This window comes from Nicotiana tomentosiformis, chromosome 1 (assembly GCF_000390325.3).
Source record: "Nicotiana tomentosiformis chromosome 1, ASM39032v3, whole genome shotgun sequence".
Lineage (NCBI taxonomy): Eukaryota > Viridiplantae > Streptophyta > Magnoliopsida > Solanales > Solanaceae > Nicotiana > Nicotiana tomentosiformis.
Window position 1 is genome coordinate 21,482,020 of NC_090812.1, and position 17,757 is coordinate 21,499,776.

Consider the following 17,757-nt stretch of genomic DNA (forward strand, 5'->3'; position numbering starts at 1 on the left):
CATGACTATGAATAACGAAGACAACTACAGGATAAGATATCCAATAGCAATGTGAAGTACTTTGCAAATAAATGCAGATATTTACAAACACAAGTAAAATCATACAGTCGCTTATGAACACATAAGCATGTGATTCTAGTGAGAAATATAATTTTTTTGATAAGATAGAAGTGTGAAATACAATAGAAAGAGCAATCATCATATTACACAGTAGGCACAATCTCTTTAAATTGTGATTCATACATGAGGTTATCAACCTGAGAATAAGTGACCAGCATACCTTCTTAGTCTGACCTTTAGTTGATTGAAATTGCTGCCAAGCGTTTTGCCTCTTGTTTTGAGCAACCTCAAGTTGCTCAATCCGCATCTTAGACTTGAAAGCATGAATCTTTTTACGTTTGGCAGCTTTCTATGAAGAATAAAGATGAGGTCATTAGCAGGGATGAAAATAAAATAAAAAAGACATTTTTTTGCAAATAAAGAAACAACAGACGGCAAGAGGTATAGCAAGTAAAGGTGGATTAGTCACCAACTCACCATGTACAAAAGCCAATTAGTCCCTGCTTTAATGAAGCCTTTTAACTTTTACTTTCACTATGTTGGACTACTTGAAACTGCTTTGCGACTATTGTACCTAGCCCAGCCTACAATAGATCCCATTGATAATGCATACGTCAGTGCCTTTTATTTACGTACCTGTGAATGCTCCGAAATAAGATTACTACAAAATTTAAATTTCAAAGCCACCTGTCCCTTTTAAAAGTAAAAAGAAAATAAGATAAAATAAAAAGAAATTGTTATAAGAAATCAAATTATTGTGGATGTTTACTCTTCCTCTGTGATCTTCATCTTAAATGCTTAATGACATATTCAGTGACATATTTTTCTTTCACTTTTCATGCCTACATAAAGGCCTTGTAATAGATAGAAAAATACACACAATTGAAGAAGAAATAAGAATCTCTCCTCTCTTTCTCTCTATATCTCTTAGCTTTTTTTTTTTCTTGTTCTATATTGTTACTTTGAGCTATATTTCATAACACATTATCAGCACGAAGTCTCTAACCTCAAGGTTGAATTCCACTTCTGGTAAGGTATATCTAGATGATCTATTATCAAAATTATCAAGCCTAACAATTCTTTTATATTTTTATATCAGATATAAATGTGAGTATATTCCGCCGAATGAATGTTGGTTCCTTCATTTTTGTTTTGTTGTGATATGTCATCACAATATAAACTTGAGCATCTTGTTCATGAATATAGTATTGTTAAATTTTTATGAACTAAATAATAGGTGGCATGAGGTAGACTAAATAATCTACAAAATTAAAATTATACTTTATTATGTATGCTTATGGTTTTACCTTATAATATAATTTATGTATGCCTAGCATAATGATTATATATTAGTTTACTATAAATATAATATAATAATAATATTAATATTCGTAATTATTTTATTTTGGTAAGATAAAATATTAGTACAAGAAGTATGTACTACACCAAATTTTTCATTGATAATAGTTCTTATTAAATTAACATGTTGAATCATTTCTATACGAAAAACATACTATTTCTTTTTGATTCCCTGATTGACTTAAAGGTTCTGCTCTATCTTTTTATTTTTCTAGAGAGCATAATACTTAGTTTTCACAAAGGTGCATGGTAACTAGTAGTACTATTATTCTGTTTGATACATCATTTTTCCTTAATATTCTAGTCATATCACTTTCATCTTGAAGTAAGCTTATTGCAGCAAAGACCACATGTGAATTTTTAATATTATTTTATATTTTCATATATCTGTTTGACACTAATTAGTTTGCTGATTTGAGTAAATAAAAGTCTATTGTTGAGAATTATATCCAAATGACATTATGAAGAGTTTAACTCAAGAGGTATGCATTTCCTTCGTATTTGAAATTGTTTTTGTCCTTTTCTATTAATGATATCAACTTCAATGAGTTCAAGTCACAATGCACCATGGGGGTAAGACATCAGGATCAAATTCTGGTGCTCCATGATGATAAGAGTTGGGTTTGAGTCCTAATTCATTACGGCCTAACATGCCTTTATATTGGTAAGACATTGGGTTTGAGTGCCACCATACCATGTTGATGATATAATGATAACTAAAGAAAAATAATATATTTTTCATGAAAAGGTGTGACTATTATCCCACTTGATTTTCTCCATTCTTGAAGTGAATGTAGTAGTGGCGCATAATAAGTCTAAATGAAGACAAGTGGTTGAACAATGAACGTGGGCATTCCTGTAGCGACCCGGCCGATCATTTTGAGAATTTAAGTCTCGATCGGCGGGATAAGACCCTGAGTAGCTTCATATTATATGTATTGACTTGCATGCGTGGTTGAATTCAGTTACCGGATAATTCAGAGTAATTTGAGACACTTAGTCCTTAAAACGGAAGCTTAAGTCTTAGGATTTTGACCGTAGTCGGAACTATGTGAAGACGACTCCGGAATGGAGTTCTGTCGGTTTCGTAAGCTCCGTTGGGTGATTTTGGACTTGGGAGCATGCCTAGACTATGAATTTGAGGTCTGTAGTTGATTTAGGCTTGATATGGCGAAAATTAAATTTTTGGAGATATTGACCGGAAGTAGACTTTTTGATATCGGGATCGGATTCCGGAAGTTTGGAGTAGGTCCGTAATGTTGAATATGACTTGTTTGCAAAATTTGACGTCATTCCGAGTTGATTTGATAGGTTTCGGCGCGGGTTTTTTAAGTTGGAAGATTTGAAAGTTTATAAGTTCGATTCATGATGCGATTCGTAGTTTTGACATTGTTTGATGTGATTTGAGACCTCGAGCCAGTCCGTGTTAGGTTATGGAACTTGTTGGTATGCTTGGATGGGGTCCCCGCGTGTGTTTCGGCTGAGTTGCAGATGGTTTTCATGGTTGTGAACAGGTCTGAGTTCTGGTGTAATCGCACCTGCGGACCCTGGGCGCAGGTACGATGGTCGCAGATGCAAAGATGAAGACGCATGTGCATGAAGGTCTGATCTTGGTAGTTTTCGTAGATGCGGAAAATTGGTGCGCATCTACGGCGCCGCAAAAGCGGATTCTTGGGCCTAGAGGCGAGTTGGAGCGCAGATGCGGTTGTGGCATGCGCACCTGTGGTTGCGCAGAAGCGCTATGATGTTAGCAAGTGTGAGGGCGAAGCTGGTCAGTGGTCTTCGCATATGCGGTCCTTTTGTCATAGAAGCGACGCCGCAGAAGCGGCTAATTATGTCGCAGGTGCGGTCATACCTGGGCAGAATCATATAGTTGAGGGTTTGGCCATTTTCTTCATATTTTGAGTTTTAGACCTCGGTTTTGGGAGCTTCTTTGAGAGTTTTTCAAACAAATCGCTTGGGTAAGTGTTCTTCACCTAGAATTTATTATATTCCATGATTTTATCTTTATTTGTATCATTTAATTTATATTTTGAGTTGAGGAAAATGGTGGTTTTTGAAGAAAATTTTCAAAATGAAAAATCATGATTTGAGGGACGAAATGGTATCGGAATTTGATAATTTTAGTATGGTTGAACTCGTATTGGAATGGGGGTTCAGGTTTTGTGAAATTTGTCAGGTTCCGAGGTGGGGGCCCAGGGGTCGATTTTTAAATTTTGATAAAGATTGAGGCATTATGATCCGGAATAGTCTCTTATGAGTTTTATTTGTGCTTTGAAGTTATTTTGGTTAGATTTGAGCCACCCGAAGGTCATTTTACCCGAGAGGTTTATTTTAGAGTATCGATTTGTCTTCTTTGAGATAAGTATCTTGCCTAACTTCGTGGGTAGAGGGGAGGGGGGAAGGGGAACTACCCCTTAGGATTTGAGTCTTCTATGCTAATTGTAGTCCGTGTACGCAAGGTGACGAGTACATGCTCAGACGTTTTTGTGGAAAGTTGACCTTTTAGGGTTCTTAGGTCCTTGTATTCACTGATTATGTAGTTGTTATGTTATGAAAACGTCTCTTAACTACTAGTTTCACCTCTACCTACTTTAATTAGAATTAATTGCTTCATGATCTGCCCTTGTTGCTTATTTGAGTCATCTGTGCCTTAGCTGAAATTATTATCTCTTCTATTGCGATGTTATCTGTCCCCTAACTGCTTATCTTTATTTGAAGTTATAGTTATCTTTTCTGTAATTGTTCATCCTTAATTGAGGCTATGGTTATCTTTCTGCTGCTTATCTCTAATTGAATTTGTTGTTTCTCTTTCTTAATTGCCCAACCTTAAAAGAAGTTAGATATCTTATATTTTAGTTGACTTGTCCTTATTTGAAATTATTCACCTTGTGTTAGCTCCCTCATTGTCGAACTGTACATTGTGGACAGTTGTTACATAGTATTTCCTTTCTTGTTGAGTTGTTCTTATTATGACTAGCATTCTCTATTGTGGCCACTCCATGTGAATTAATTCCTCCGTTCCTTTGAGTTCTGGAATTTCTGAGTTGATTATTTGTCGTACCCTTGTATTAGTGTTATTGTTGATGTTGTACTTGTTGTTCTTGCATATTTACTTTGGGACTACGAGGCGGTACCTCGGGAGATAACCCTGTCTTGCATATTTACTTTGGGACTACGAGGCGGTACCTCGGGAGATCCCCCTGTCTTGCATATTTACTTTTGGGACTACGAGGTGGTACCTCGGGAGATCTCTTGTTGAGCATTTACTTTTGGGACTACGAGACGGTATATCAGGAGTGCCCTTTTGTTGAATCTCTCTATTATGGGGTTGCACAAGGTTTCTGTCGTGCTATTGTTACTATTGATAGTTGCACATGCGGTGTGACAAGGCGGGATATATATATGTGGGTTGCGCATGTGGTGAGACAAGGTGGGAACATTATTATGCATGTGTGGCGAGATAAGGCGGGCATTTACTTTATTATTGCACAGGTGGAGAGACAAGGTAGGAACATTATTATGCACGTGTGGCGAGATAAGGCGCACATTTACTTTATTATTGCACACGTGGCGAGATAAGGTGGGCTATATCAGGGATTTATTTGTGATGACTTGTGATGGCCTGGGGGGCATTCTTGTTGTTGATGTTTGTATAGTGGTGCACTTACTTGTGTGAGCTTTATCTTGTGGAAAGTTATGTGAAAACATTCTACGTACTGTCCATTTCATTTCCTGTACTTACTAGCGGGCATGAACTATATTAGGACACTTACATAAGCATACACGTAGTTGAGCACTCTTATCAGTTAAGAAGTTTTCTTTATATTGTGAGCATAGATGAACACCCTTGTTTACTTGACTTCTATGTGAGAATGTCTCTATTTGGCACGTGAGTCGTCAATGCGGTTATGAGGTGTAATGAGGGCACATGATGCCAAGTGTTAGGGTTCAGGTATTAAGACTCGTGAGTTGTGATTTGTCCGAGGTTCGGTACCTCGTGGAGTTTGTTGACTAAAACTTGATGCGAAAGGGGTCGTTGTTGCTGAGTTATTATTTGTCCTCGTTGTATCTGTGATTTCAGATTTAGGTTGTGTTTATGTTCACCCTTCTATGTCATTATTATGGTATTCCACTGATACTTGTTGTTGTCCTTTCCTATTGTAATTACTGTATTGTTAGTCATATCGGGTAGTCTTTAGGTTGGGAGGCAAGGGAGGTAAAGGGAACAGGGGTGTTTGTAGGTTGAGAATTGGGTCATGGAACGTAGGTACATTGATAGGTTAATTTATAGAGTTGGTGAAGATCATCCAGAAGAGGAGGGTTAATATAGCGTGTGTCCAGGAGACAAGGTGGGTAGGGTCGAGGGCGAGGGACGTGGACGGGTATAAACTTTGGTACTCAGGAGTCCAGAAAGGTAAGAATGGAGTGGGCATCTTGGTGGATAGCGAACTTAGAGAGTCTGTGGTTGAGGTTAGACGAGTGAATGATAGATTGATGACTATTAAGTTGGTGGTTGGAGAGTGCACCCTAAACATCGTTAGCGCCTATGCACCGCATATGGGCCTAGATGAGGAGGTTAAACGGCGCTTCTGGGAAGGGTTAGATGAGATTGTGCGTCAGGTTCCGCCTGCTGAGAATCTATTCATAGGAGGGGATTTCAATGGGCTTATTGGGTCGACCGCAGGTGGTTATGGCGAGGTGCATGGAGGCTTTGGTTTTGGGGAGAGGAACAGAGGAGGTACATCGTTGTTGGACTTTGCTAAGGCTTTTGGGTTGGTGATTGCGAACTCTAGCTTTCAGAAGAGGGAGGGACATTTGGTTACTTTTCAAAATGCGGTGGCGAAGACCCAGATTGACTATCTCCTCCTCAGGAGGTGTGACAGAGGGTTCTACAAGGATTGCAAGGTGATTCCGGGTGAGATACTCGCGACACAGCATAGGCTCTTGGTGATGGACATTGGTATTATGTTAAAGAGGAGGAAAAGGTCTACTCGAGAAAGACCGAGAATCAGGTGGGGAGCCTTAACGAAGGATAAAGCCTAAGCGTTGGAGGGGCAGTTGTCGGGTATGGGAGCTTGGAAGAGCAGTGGTGATGCGAGCACTATGTGGTCAACGACAGCAGACTGTATTAGGGAGGCTGCGAGAGAGGTGTTAGGGGTCTCGACGGGCGTCTCTGGTGGGCACAAAAGAGACTGGTGGTGGAATGAAGTGGTCCAAGGTAAAGTGGAAGCAAAGAAGGTGGCGTACCTGAAGTTAGTGGGGAGCATAGGTGAGGAGGAGAGGCGAGTGTACATGGATATGTATAAGGCAGCTAGGAAGGAGGCTAAGCTGGTAGTCACAGAGGCTAAGACTGCGGCTTATGGTCGTATGTACGAGGAATTGGGGGAAAAAGGTGGGGAGAAGAAGTTATTCCGGCTGGCCAAGTTGAGAGAGAGGAAGGCTCGAGATTTGGACCAAGTGAGATGCATCAAGGACGAAGATGGTAGAGTATTAATGGAAGATGCCCAAATTAAGAGTAGATGGCAGACTTACTTTCATAAACTTTTGAATGAAGAAGGGGATCGGGATATTGTGCTAGGCGATTTGGAGTATTCCGAGAGTCACCGTGACTTTGGGTACTGCAGGCATATCGAGGTTGAGGAGGTCGTGGGAGCTATGCGTAAGATGAGTAGGGGCAGAGCGACCGGGCCAGATGAGATTCCGGTAGAATTTTGGAAGTGTGTGGGGAGAGCAGGTTTAGAGTGGTTGACTAGGTTGCTTAATATTATTTTTAAGGGGAAAAGGATGCCGGATGAGTGGAGGTGGAGTACGGTGGTTCCATTGTATAAGAACAAAGGTGATATCCAAAGTTGTAACAATTATAGGGGTATCAAATTACTGAGTCATACCATGAAAGTGTGGGAGAGGGTGGTTGAAGCGAGGGTAAGGATGACAGTGTCTGTATCCGACAACCAGTTTGGGTTCATGCCAGTTCGTTCGACTACAGAAGCTATACACCTTGTTAGAAGGTTGGTGGAACTATACAGAGAGAGGAAGAAGGATCTGCACATGGTGTTTATTGACCTAGAGAAAGCTTATGACAAAGTTCCTAGAGAAATTCTCTGGAGATGCGTGGAGGCAAAAGGTGTGACGGTTTCCTACATTATGGCGATTAAGGACATGTATGATGGGGCTAAGACTCAGGTTAGGACAGCAGGAGGCGACTCTGAGCATTTTCCGGTTATAATGGGGTTACACCAAGGTTCTGCGCTCAGTCCGTTCTTATTATCCCTGGTGATGGACACGTTAACACACCATATTCAAGGGGATGTGCCATGGTGCATGCTATTCGCCGATGACATAGTTCTGATTGATGAGTCGCGAGCCGGTGTTAACGAGAGGCTGGAGGTTTGGAGATAGGATCTTGAGTCTAAGGGTTTCAAGTTGAGTAGGATGAAGACGGAATACCTGGAGTGTAAGTTCAACGCTGAGCCAGGAGAAGTGGTCGTGGATGTGAGGCTTGATACGCAGGTCATCCCGAGTAGAGGCAGCTTCAAGTACCTTGGTTCGGTTATCCAGTGGGGAGGGGAGATCGACGAGGATGTCACACACCGTATTGGAGTACGATGGATGAAATGGAGGTTAGCATCGGGAGTTCTGTGTGACAAGAGAGTGCCACCGATACTCAAAGGTAAGTTTTATAAAGCAGTGGTTAGACTGGCCATGATGTATGGGGCTGAGTGTTGGCCCGTTAAGAACTCACATATCCAGAAGATGAAAGTAGCAGAAATGAGGATGTTGCGGTGGATGTGCCGGCATACTAGGATAGATAAGATTAGGAATGATGATATTCGGGAGAAGATGCATGTGGCTCCCATCGATGACAAGATGCGGGAAGTGAGGCTTAAATGGTTCGGACATGTTCAGAGGAGAAGCCCAGATGCTCCGGTACGGAGGTGTGAGCAGCTGGTTATGGAGGGCACGAGAAGAGGTAGAGGGCGGTCTAAGAAGTATTGGGGAGAGGTGATCAGGCAGGATATGGCGAGGCTCCAGATTTTCGAGGACATGACACTTGATAGGAAGATATGGAGGTCGAGTATTAGGGTTGTAGGTTAGGAGGTAGTTCAGTTGTGCCTTACTTCGTAACATGGTGGGACTAGCCATGTAGGGTTTTTGTCTAAGATAACTAGTGGGAATGTTGTGGCGTACTAGTTCGCTTTTCAGTGCAGGTCCTATTTACTAGCTATCGCTTTTGCTTTACATCTTTCTTCTAGATTTCATGGTGTTCCTATTTTTCTTATGACTGTTATGGTAATACTAATATTTACTAATATTGTCTCCCGTTATTTACATCTTTCTTCTGGATTTCATGGTGTTCCTATTTATCCTATGATTGTTGTTGTGATACTAATATTGTCCCCTTTTTTGCCTTATTGTTTTCTTTCTTTCTTTCTTTTTTTTTTTAAGCCGAGGGTCTTTCGAAAACAACCTCTCTACTCCTTCGGGGTAGGGGTAAGGTCTGCGTACACACTACCCTCCCCAAACCCCATTAGTGGGATTTTACTGGATTGTTGTTGTTGTTTCTATACTTATACTTTGTTCAGGTTATTTAGTCCAATAGGTGTCTTAACTGTTCTTCGTCACTACTCCACTAAGGTTAGTCTTGATACTTGCTGGATACCGCCGTGGCGTACTCATACTACACTTTTGTACATTTTTGTGTAGATCCAGGTATTTCGATGTCAGTTAATCATTAGCTAGCTGTGCGGATTGTTGCTATGGAGACTCAAGGTAAACCTACTGATGCGTTCGCAGGCTTCAGAGTCACCTTCTGATTTGCATTCACATTGTTTACTTTATTTCAAACAGCTGTATTTAGAAAACTGTAACAAACTCTGTAGAGCTTATGACTTGTACTACCGGTTTTGGGAATTGTAAGTTTTTTTAGAGATTTTCATTTAAAAAAATGTTAGATGTTATTTAATTATTGTTGTTATTTAGTAAATGTCAGGCTTACCTAATCCCTAAAACTATGTGTCATCACGATACCCAACGAAGGAAAAATTGGGTCGTGACAATTTCAAAGATCAAAATAATAATAATCATCACTATGATTATAAAAGGAGAACAATGAGGATTCTCAAAATAGTCCTTCAAAATATGAAGGCAATGTTTACCATCAAATTGATATGAAAAATAATAAAGCATGTCGATGATTATGATCCATTCCTTGAAGAGAACGTGACTTGTGATAAGTATTGAGAATGCAGACCCATTCCTAAAGGTGAATGTGACAATATGTGATAAAAGTAATGAATAAAGACATGCAATGCATGATTAGATGAATACCACACAACTCACCACCAAGGGAGGTTTGAGTGAAATAAAGAGAATAAATATTATTGTGTGGTTACAAGAATATGTCATTTGTCGCGTACATGTGATACGCCAAAAAATATTTTGTTGTGCCTTATAAAAGGTTATTAAAGGCAAAATTAAAGCAAAAAATGATTTTGCTTATGATTATTTTGACCATGACAATATATTATGATATAATTTTCTCTGTGAAGGAGACATTTACCATATGAATGGTGTGACAAAAGATCTTGTAATACAAAAGTTGTTAAGAGCTCCAAAAAAATTAATTTGTTACTTTCCGGGTGAATAAAATTATTCACGATATTGATATTGTAAAGTCTCAAAAGAAACATTTTGAGTTTCAAATATATAAGTCAAAGTGATTGGCATATTGAGACTATAAATGAAAAGAATATTGAATATCTTCATATTTCTACAATCATAACGGGTAAATATGAAAGGTTACCCGATTTTCTTTCTATTTGTACTAGACAAATATAAGCATGATGATGGAATGATATGTCACAAGTAAACTAGAGGTTTACTGAAACAAATATTAGTTGGCATGACCGGTTGATCATATCGGTTCAATTATGATGCAAAAAAATAATTGAGAATTACATTGGCATATATTGAAGAAATAGAAGATTCTTCAAGAATTTACTTGTGCTGCTTATTCTCATGATATATAGTTAAGGTTGGGATTTAATCCCTTGATTTCTGGAACGAATAAAAGGTGATAAATATATGGGCCCAGTCACCTGCCTTGTGGACCGTTTACCATTATATGATTTTAATAGATGCATCTATTCTATGGTCACATGTGCATTTGTTACAACTTGCAGTTTGGCTTTTGCAAGATTGATTGCTCAAATTATTAGAGCACAGTTCTGGAATATAAATTATGATGATTTATCTTCATAATAATGGTTTAAATCCAAGTTGATATAGTAGAAATTGTATGCCTCCAATTATAGCTAAACCATTGATTTGGCCGAATTGAGGTAAGTGTCTTGCCTAACTTTCTGTGGGGGGAAACTACCCCTTAGGAATTAAGTAAATTGTGCAATCTTGTTATGTGAAAATCGTGTACGCAAGGTGACGAGTAGGTACCTGATTTATATGTGGTATTTGAACGGTTTAGATTGTCTAGTGTCTTCCCATGCCTTTAATTGAATTGTCATAACATGTAGTATCTCGTTGTTAGTCTACTCTTACATGCTTTATCTGACGTTGCTAGCACCTAACTGTACTTCTTGCTCGTTATTTGGCATTATATGCCTTATTGAAGTTATTGCCTTCCTTATTGTCTTGTTACCGCTTAATTGTTGAGTTTCTTCTATGTCTTGTACTTATCTGCTACCTGTCCTAATTGTTGTGATTGAATGCTTAGTTATCACGTACCTTACCTGTTCGGGGATTTTGTAAAGTTTGTTGTGTTCCTCTGGGTTCTATGTGTTTCCTTTATTGTTGTGCACTGATTCCTTTGATTGTAGAAATTCTTGTAAATGGAGTTACTGAATTGTTGTTATTGATTTATATTATTGTACGGGGGATCGGGTTGCACGCCGCAACATGTGAAATAAGGGAAGTGGTGAAATAAGGAAGGATATTTATATTGTGATATTGCTATTATATAGTGGGATCAGGTTGCACGTCGTAACAGGTAAAATATGGGTGAATTGATGTGGTGGAATAAGGAAGACTTATGATATTGATATTATATGGTGGGATCGGGTTGCGCGCCGCAACATATTTTGTGTATTGCATGATATTGATATTGTACGGTGGGATCGGGTTGCACGCCGCAACATATGAAATAAGGGTGAATTGATATGGTGGAATAAGGGTGAATTTCGGTATTGATATTATATGGCGGGATCGGGTTGCGCGCCGCAATATATTATGTGTTTGTATTCCCTGTTTGTTGTATTGGTTTTGGTTCTGTCATATGAGATACTGAGAATTTGTATTCCCGGTTCTTTACTATTTTCCGAGGATTGAGTTATTGTCGTTGACTTAGCGCCTTGCCGTCATTTCCTGAGTTCTTTTTCCTAATACTATTATTCTAGTAAATTGACTTTCTAGGTGAATTTACTACATTGAGTCATTGCCTTATGTCCTGCTGAGTTGTTAGTAATATAGTGATTTTAAATAAATAAAAAAATTAATATCACGCTGCCTTGTGTGACTTTTAAGTTAAGACCCGCCGTTTATTTCGATACTTACCATTTCTACTAGTTGTCATATTTTACTTCAATTGATTTCTCAACTTAATCTTCTTGGTCTGTCTGAGGTTTTTATTTTACTTAAAAAGGAATTGTTATTATATTGTAATTCAATAAATTCTATATTAAATTCAGTAGCTTATCCGGTGTTGTATTTATTTGAAAAAGGTTATTTTCATTAACCAAATGATTTCAAAAATAAACTCATTTTCTAATTGATTTCCTACTTGGTTCAGAAGCTGTAGTTTTACTTTTCGATATATATACATAAAGTCTTTTGAACATCCTAATTAGCATTTGTCATGGATATTATGTACTGAGTAGCACGTGAATTTTGCCGTGAAGGGTGAGATGAAAAGATGTGGGCAAAAGGTTATTTCTCATTGCCAGTCGTGTTTCCCTTATCGTTATTACTGTTTGTAATCTGATTTCTGTTGCTATTGGCATTTCTTTAATATTCCTTTCTTATTAGCTTTATGTCATATCCTACACAGGTTTAGATATTCAATGAGTGTATTGACCTGGCCTTTTCACTACTCTACCGAGGTTAGGCTTGATACTTACTTAGTACCACCGTGGTGTACTCATGCTACGCTTATGCACATTTTGTTTGTGCAGTGCCAGGTACTTCAGATCGAGTAGGTTTTGAGACTCATGCTTGGTGTGGCTGGAGACTTCAAGGTACACCTGCCGGGAATTCGCAGGCTTCGAAGTCACCCTCTAATGTATTTATTTCCATTGTTTCTTCTATTTCGGAACAATGATATATTCATTATGTAACATTTCTCCTAGAAAGACTTATGACTTGTACTACCGGTTTTGGGAATTGTAAATTTTATAGACAATTCTATTTCTAAAGTTGTTAGATGTTATTTATTATTGTTATTCAGTAAATGTTAGGCTTACCTAGTCCCTAAGACTAGGTGCCATCACGATACCCAACAGAGAGGAAATTGGGTCGTGACAAGTTGGTATCAGAGCTCTAGGTTTATAGGTGCAACGAGTCATAAGTAGGTTTAGTAGAGTCTTGCTGATCGGTACGGAGATGTTTGTACTTATCTTCGAGAGGCTATGGAAACTATTAGGAAATTCCACCTCTTTCATTCCTTATCATACGACTTTGATTCAGCTCGAAGCATATATCTTATGTTCTTTTGCATCCACTCGTGTATCATTTCGTGCACTCGATATCAGCTATGCACCGACTGTTCGTGATGCTGTGGATAGGCTACGAGGGGGCCGGGGATGCTCAAGCATTATCTCAACGTGTCTTCCATACTGTTGATGCAGAGGTATTAAGAGACTATTCGGTTGTTCACGCAGAGGTGCAGTGGGTTCTGGCATCTGGTTGATAAGTACGATCTTGGGAATGTTTAATTGGTTGACTAGTCATCACGATCATGGTAGGGTCACGGGGTGGATGTTGATTTAAGGATAATTGGTGGTATTGGAGACTATGTGGGTCGTATGGGATATCTACGCAGTGGAAGGTATATTTTATCATTCAAGGCACTGTAGGAAGCGAGTTTGACTGTCATGAGAATGGACGTGCACTTAGTAGATGACTTGGAGTACCTTGTGATTGGTGTTGTACGAGCTATGAAGGTTAGTTTTGCAGATCATCAGAAGTTGTTTTTATGGCTTCGCACCAAGTGGGGGAGTCCACTAGCGGCATTCAAATTGCAGAGTCAGGTGTTACATCAGTTTTGGCCGGAGATAAGTATATATTTATGGTATTGGAAGGTTACCCAAAATTTGCATATGATTAAGGTCTGAGATCTTGCATGGGATGATGTTGGGGATTGCGGTGTTTCTGCGTCATTAATGGATCTACATTTCAGTATCAAAGGTAGTCGGAGAAATAACTTCAGATTCACAGGAGGTCTATTCATCCTGGGCATCTTGGTTGCAGCATTATGGGGTGCTCAAAGGAAATACGGTGGTTTATGAGCTTCTAGGCTGCGTGGTTTGTGCTAGGATTTTCTACATTGGGTTTTGGTTGGAGTCATTGTGTACCGACGGGGAGAAGTGCTACCCTAGAGGAAAGACGAGGAGTACTCGAGGAAATTGGTCAGCTCTGTGGTGTTGGGTCAGCATAACAATAAAAGTAATTGGTCCTTTTTGAATGGGAATTCTATACCGGCATATGTGGTAGTACTTTTTGGTTGGATAGTTTGTGTGACTCGGTTGAGTTGGGGAGATGCGGTCCTGGAGGCTTAGTTGCATGCGGGCGGGTCTCGAATAGTTCTTGATGGTGTTGGCCACGGCTTGAGTTGGATGTCTGCTATGGGCATAAGGAATATATTGTACATTATGGTTTTCTCCTAGATGGATATAAGAAGTAAATAGAATATTGGCATTATTAGATATCATATGTGAAGAGCGTGCATTTCAAGAACGTACCTTGTGTTATGGGTTGCATATGTTTGGCTAGTGGTATGATGATTACGGGGTTTTGAGGCTTCTGAGGTTCAGGTTTCGTTACGCGGCTGGAAAACTTTACATGGGTGCTTCAGTAAGTCGATGGGGTGTGAGTGATGTATCAGCCATTCGGGTAGCGTAGTTGAGATCGGGTATGGAAACTATGGTATTCCTGAGGTTTTGGAGCTGGATGTCCTCATATGCAGACTATTTCTTGTTTGCGGATTGTGAAGAAATGTTGAGAATGGGCTAACTAATGGGATAAATTGTCGGTAGGTTGCCATGAACTTGTGGAGGGATATTTACCTATTTGGGAATGATCAGTATTTGGTTTGGGGGCTATTTGAAAGCCCAACGAGAATGTATACTTTATATCGGATCAGGTTTGGGTACTCTTGTGAAGTCGATATCTTGGTTATGTTACCGCGCAGAATGGATATTATATGTGCCCCTGGCCTATGTTATGTGCTACTCTTTTATGCTGTGATGGGCTGTGAGGTTTTATGATTATTCTCCACGCATGATGTAATTTTGTTCAGGCCTCATGGCGATATGGGCAAGATGGCCCTCGTGATGTTGATTTTCTCATTGCACCTTAGTTGTGCTTGTTTTACTCCATGTGGTTCTATTTCAATTCATTTCCTACAGTTATACTTGTGCACTCTATTGTACTTGATGTCAGCATTCACGTGATCAGTGAACCCGAGCACTTTGGCTCGATGAGTATCCCTATGTGGATTGATATATTTGGGACCGGGCTGCACGCCGCAACGGATGTTATGTGAGATACTCTTCCTTGTGTTTATTTTGTGTCCATTTTCCATATGTGGGATAAGTTGATGAAACTGTACTTTGTCATTATATTTATTGCACTTGTTAGATAATCCTCGTACCTTGCTTTCCTTCTATTTTTCTACACGCCTGGGTTATTTCCTGTTTGGTGTACGGACCGTGTTATGTCAGAATTTATGTGATTCCATGATGAGTTGTTAGCTGGCCTGCTGGTATTGGCTAAGAAGAGGTTCTTAGATTTGAGATTCGCATGATCGATTTGGGGTGAGGAGTGGTTGGAAGAATGGTGATATTTTCGCTCAAATTTGGGTAATGGCTCTTGAGGGACGGGAGATCTTCTTGTCTTGTTGACTTCATGGGTGGTTGTGAGTTTCTGCATGTTTCTTGTTTCTTGGGCAGCGTAGTGGAGGTCCAAAACAAGGTTTTGTTCAATGTGAAGCATATTGCCGGCATCCAGATTGTTATTGGGCAGCCATGATGGTCAGAAGATATTACTACAGGCATTTGCGTTGTGTGGAACATCATGTGATTGTGACCTGGGTTGAAATTGTGGCTCGATTCAGCTTGTTCAGGTTTGTACAACATCATGATGCGAGCTTCAGATCTTATTATGAGTTTCAGACGTTGAGGGCTGGGTTTTGTCTTAAGTTATGGACTAAGGATGAAGTGAGGTCTTCAGTTAAGTTGCGTTGTCGGGCCTACATAGGTTTGGGTGATGGGGAATCACCCCCGGGTGTATGTATGGTGAGCTCATGCAATGATTTGATAGCTTTGGAACGACTCCTGGTACATTCGAGGACGAACGTATGTTTAAGTGGGGGAGGATGTAATGAACTGATTGGTCATTTTGAGAAATTACGTCTGGCTTGGAATTTTGAGGTCACGAGTTGCTTCATACAGCGTATCATGACTTGCGTGCATCATCGATTCAGGTTTTTGAGAGGTTCGGAAAGGAATTTTAGGAGTGACTCTCATTTGAGTAGCTCAAAGTTGAAGGAATTGACCAAGGTTTGAATTTTGAGTATTTGACCTCAGATCGGAGTTACGATAGTTCCGGTAGGTCCGGACGGTGATTTTGGACTTGGGCGTATACCCAGAATTTCATTTGGATGTTTCTATAAGGTTTCAGCATCATTTGGTAGAAGTTGGTAGTTTAAAAGTTTAGAATTTTCCTAAGTTTGACTTTAAGGCTATCATGTCCGGATTGTGGTTTCAGAACTTGGAATAGGCCCGTTTCATCATTTAGAACTTGCCTGCAAAATTTGGTATCCTTTGGAGTTGATTTGATATGGTTCGGGCGCTCGGTTGCGATTCTAGAAGTTCTTGAAGTTCATTGTGATTTTCATGTATTTTGGCGTCCGATTCGTGATTCTAGAGGTTATTTTGGCGTTCCGATCGCGCGAACGAGTTCGTGTTATGCTTTCAGACTTGTGTGGGTGTTTGGTTTAGAGCCTCGGGGGCTCGGGTGAGTTTCGGATTAGCTTCAGAGTGTTTTGTTAAGAATTTTGAGTGTTGTTCTGCAATGTTTTGGTCGCAAATGCGATTACCGCCTTTGCGAGGTAGTCTTCGCATTTGCGAACCTGGGCTGCTAGGGACTGGATCGCATTTTTGATGAAAGTGTTGCTTTTGCGAAGCCTGAAGAGTTTCACATTTGCGAACTCTGTATCGCATTTTTGATGAAGGCCTAGTCTGTCAGGGGTCGCATTTGCGATGCTTTGTCCGCATTTGCGAACCCCGTGTCACAAATATGACATCTACAACCTACTAAATGCTGGGCAGTCCGAGTTTTAGCTTCATTTTTGTCATATTTTGAACCCTAGGTCTGAGAGTGGGCGATTTTGAGAGAGGAATTTCATCTACAATCATTGGATTGAGCCAAGGAAGGAGAATTTGTAAAGGAAAAGCTAATTTGAGTATTGATTTGGCGGAATTGAGGTAAGTGTCTTGCCTAACTTTCTATTGGGGAAACTACCCCTTAGGAATTCAGTAAATTGTGCTATGTGAAAGCCGTGTACGCAAGGTGACGAGTGGGTACCCGGTCTATATGTCGTATTTGATCGGTTTAGATTGTCTAGTGTCTTCCCATGCCTTTAATTGAATTGTCATATCATGTAGTATCTCGTTGTTAGTCTACTCTTACATGCTTTATTTGACGTTGCTAGCACCTAACTGTGCTTCTTGCTCGTTATTTGGCCTTTTATGCCTTATTGAAGTTATTGCCTTCCTTATTGTCTTGTTACCGCTTAATTGTTGAGTTTCTTCTATCTCTTGTACTTATCTGCTACCTGTCCTAATTGTTGTGATTGAATGCTTAGTTATCACGTACCTTACTTGTTCGGGGATTTTGTAAAGTTTGTTGTGTTCCTCTGGGTTCTATGTGTTTCCTTTATTGTTGTGCACTGATTCCCTTGATTGTAGAAATTCTTGTAAATGGAGTTACTGAATTGTTGTTATTGATTTATATTATTGTACGGGGGATCGGGTTGCACGCCGCAACATGTGAAATAAGGGAAGTGGTGAAATAAGGAAGGATATTTATATTGTGATATTGCTATTA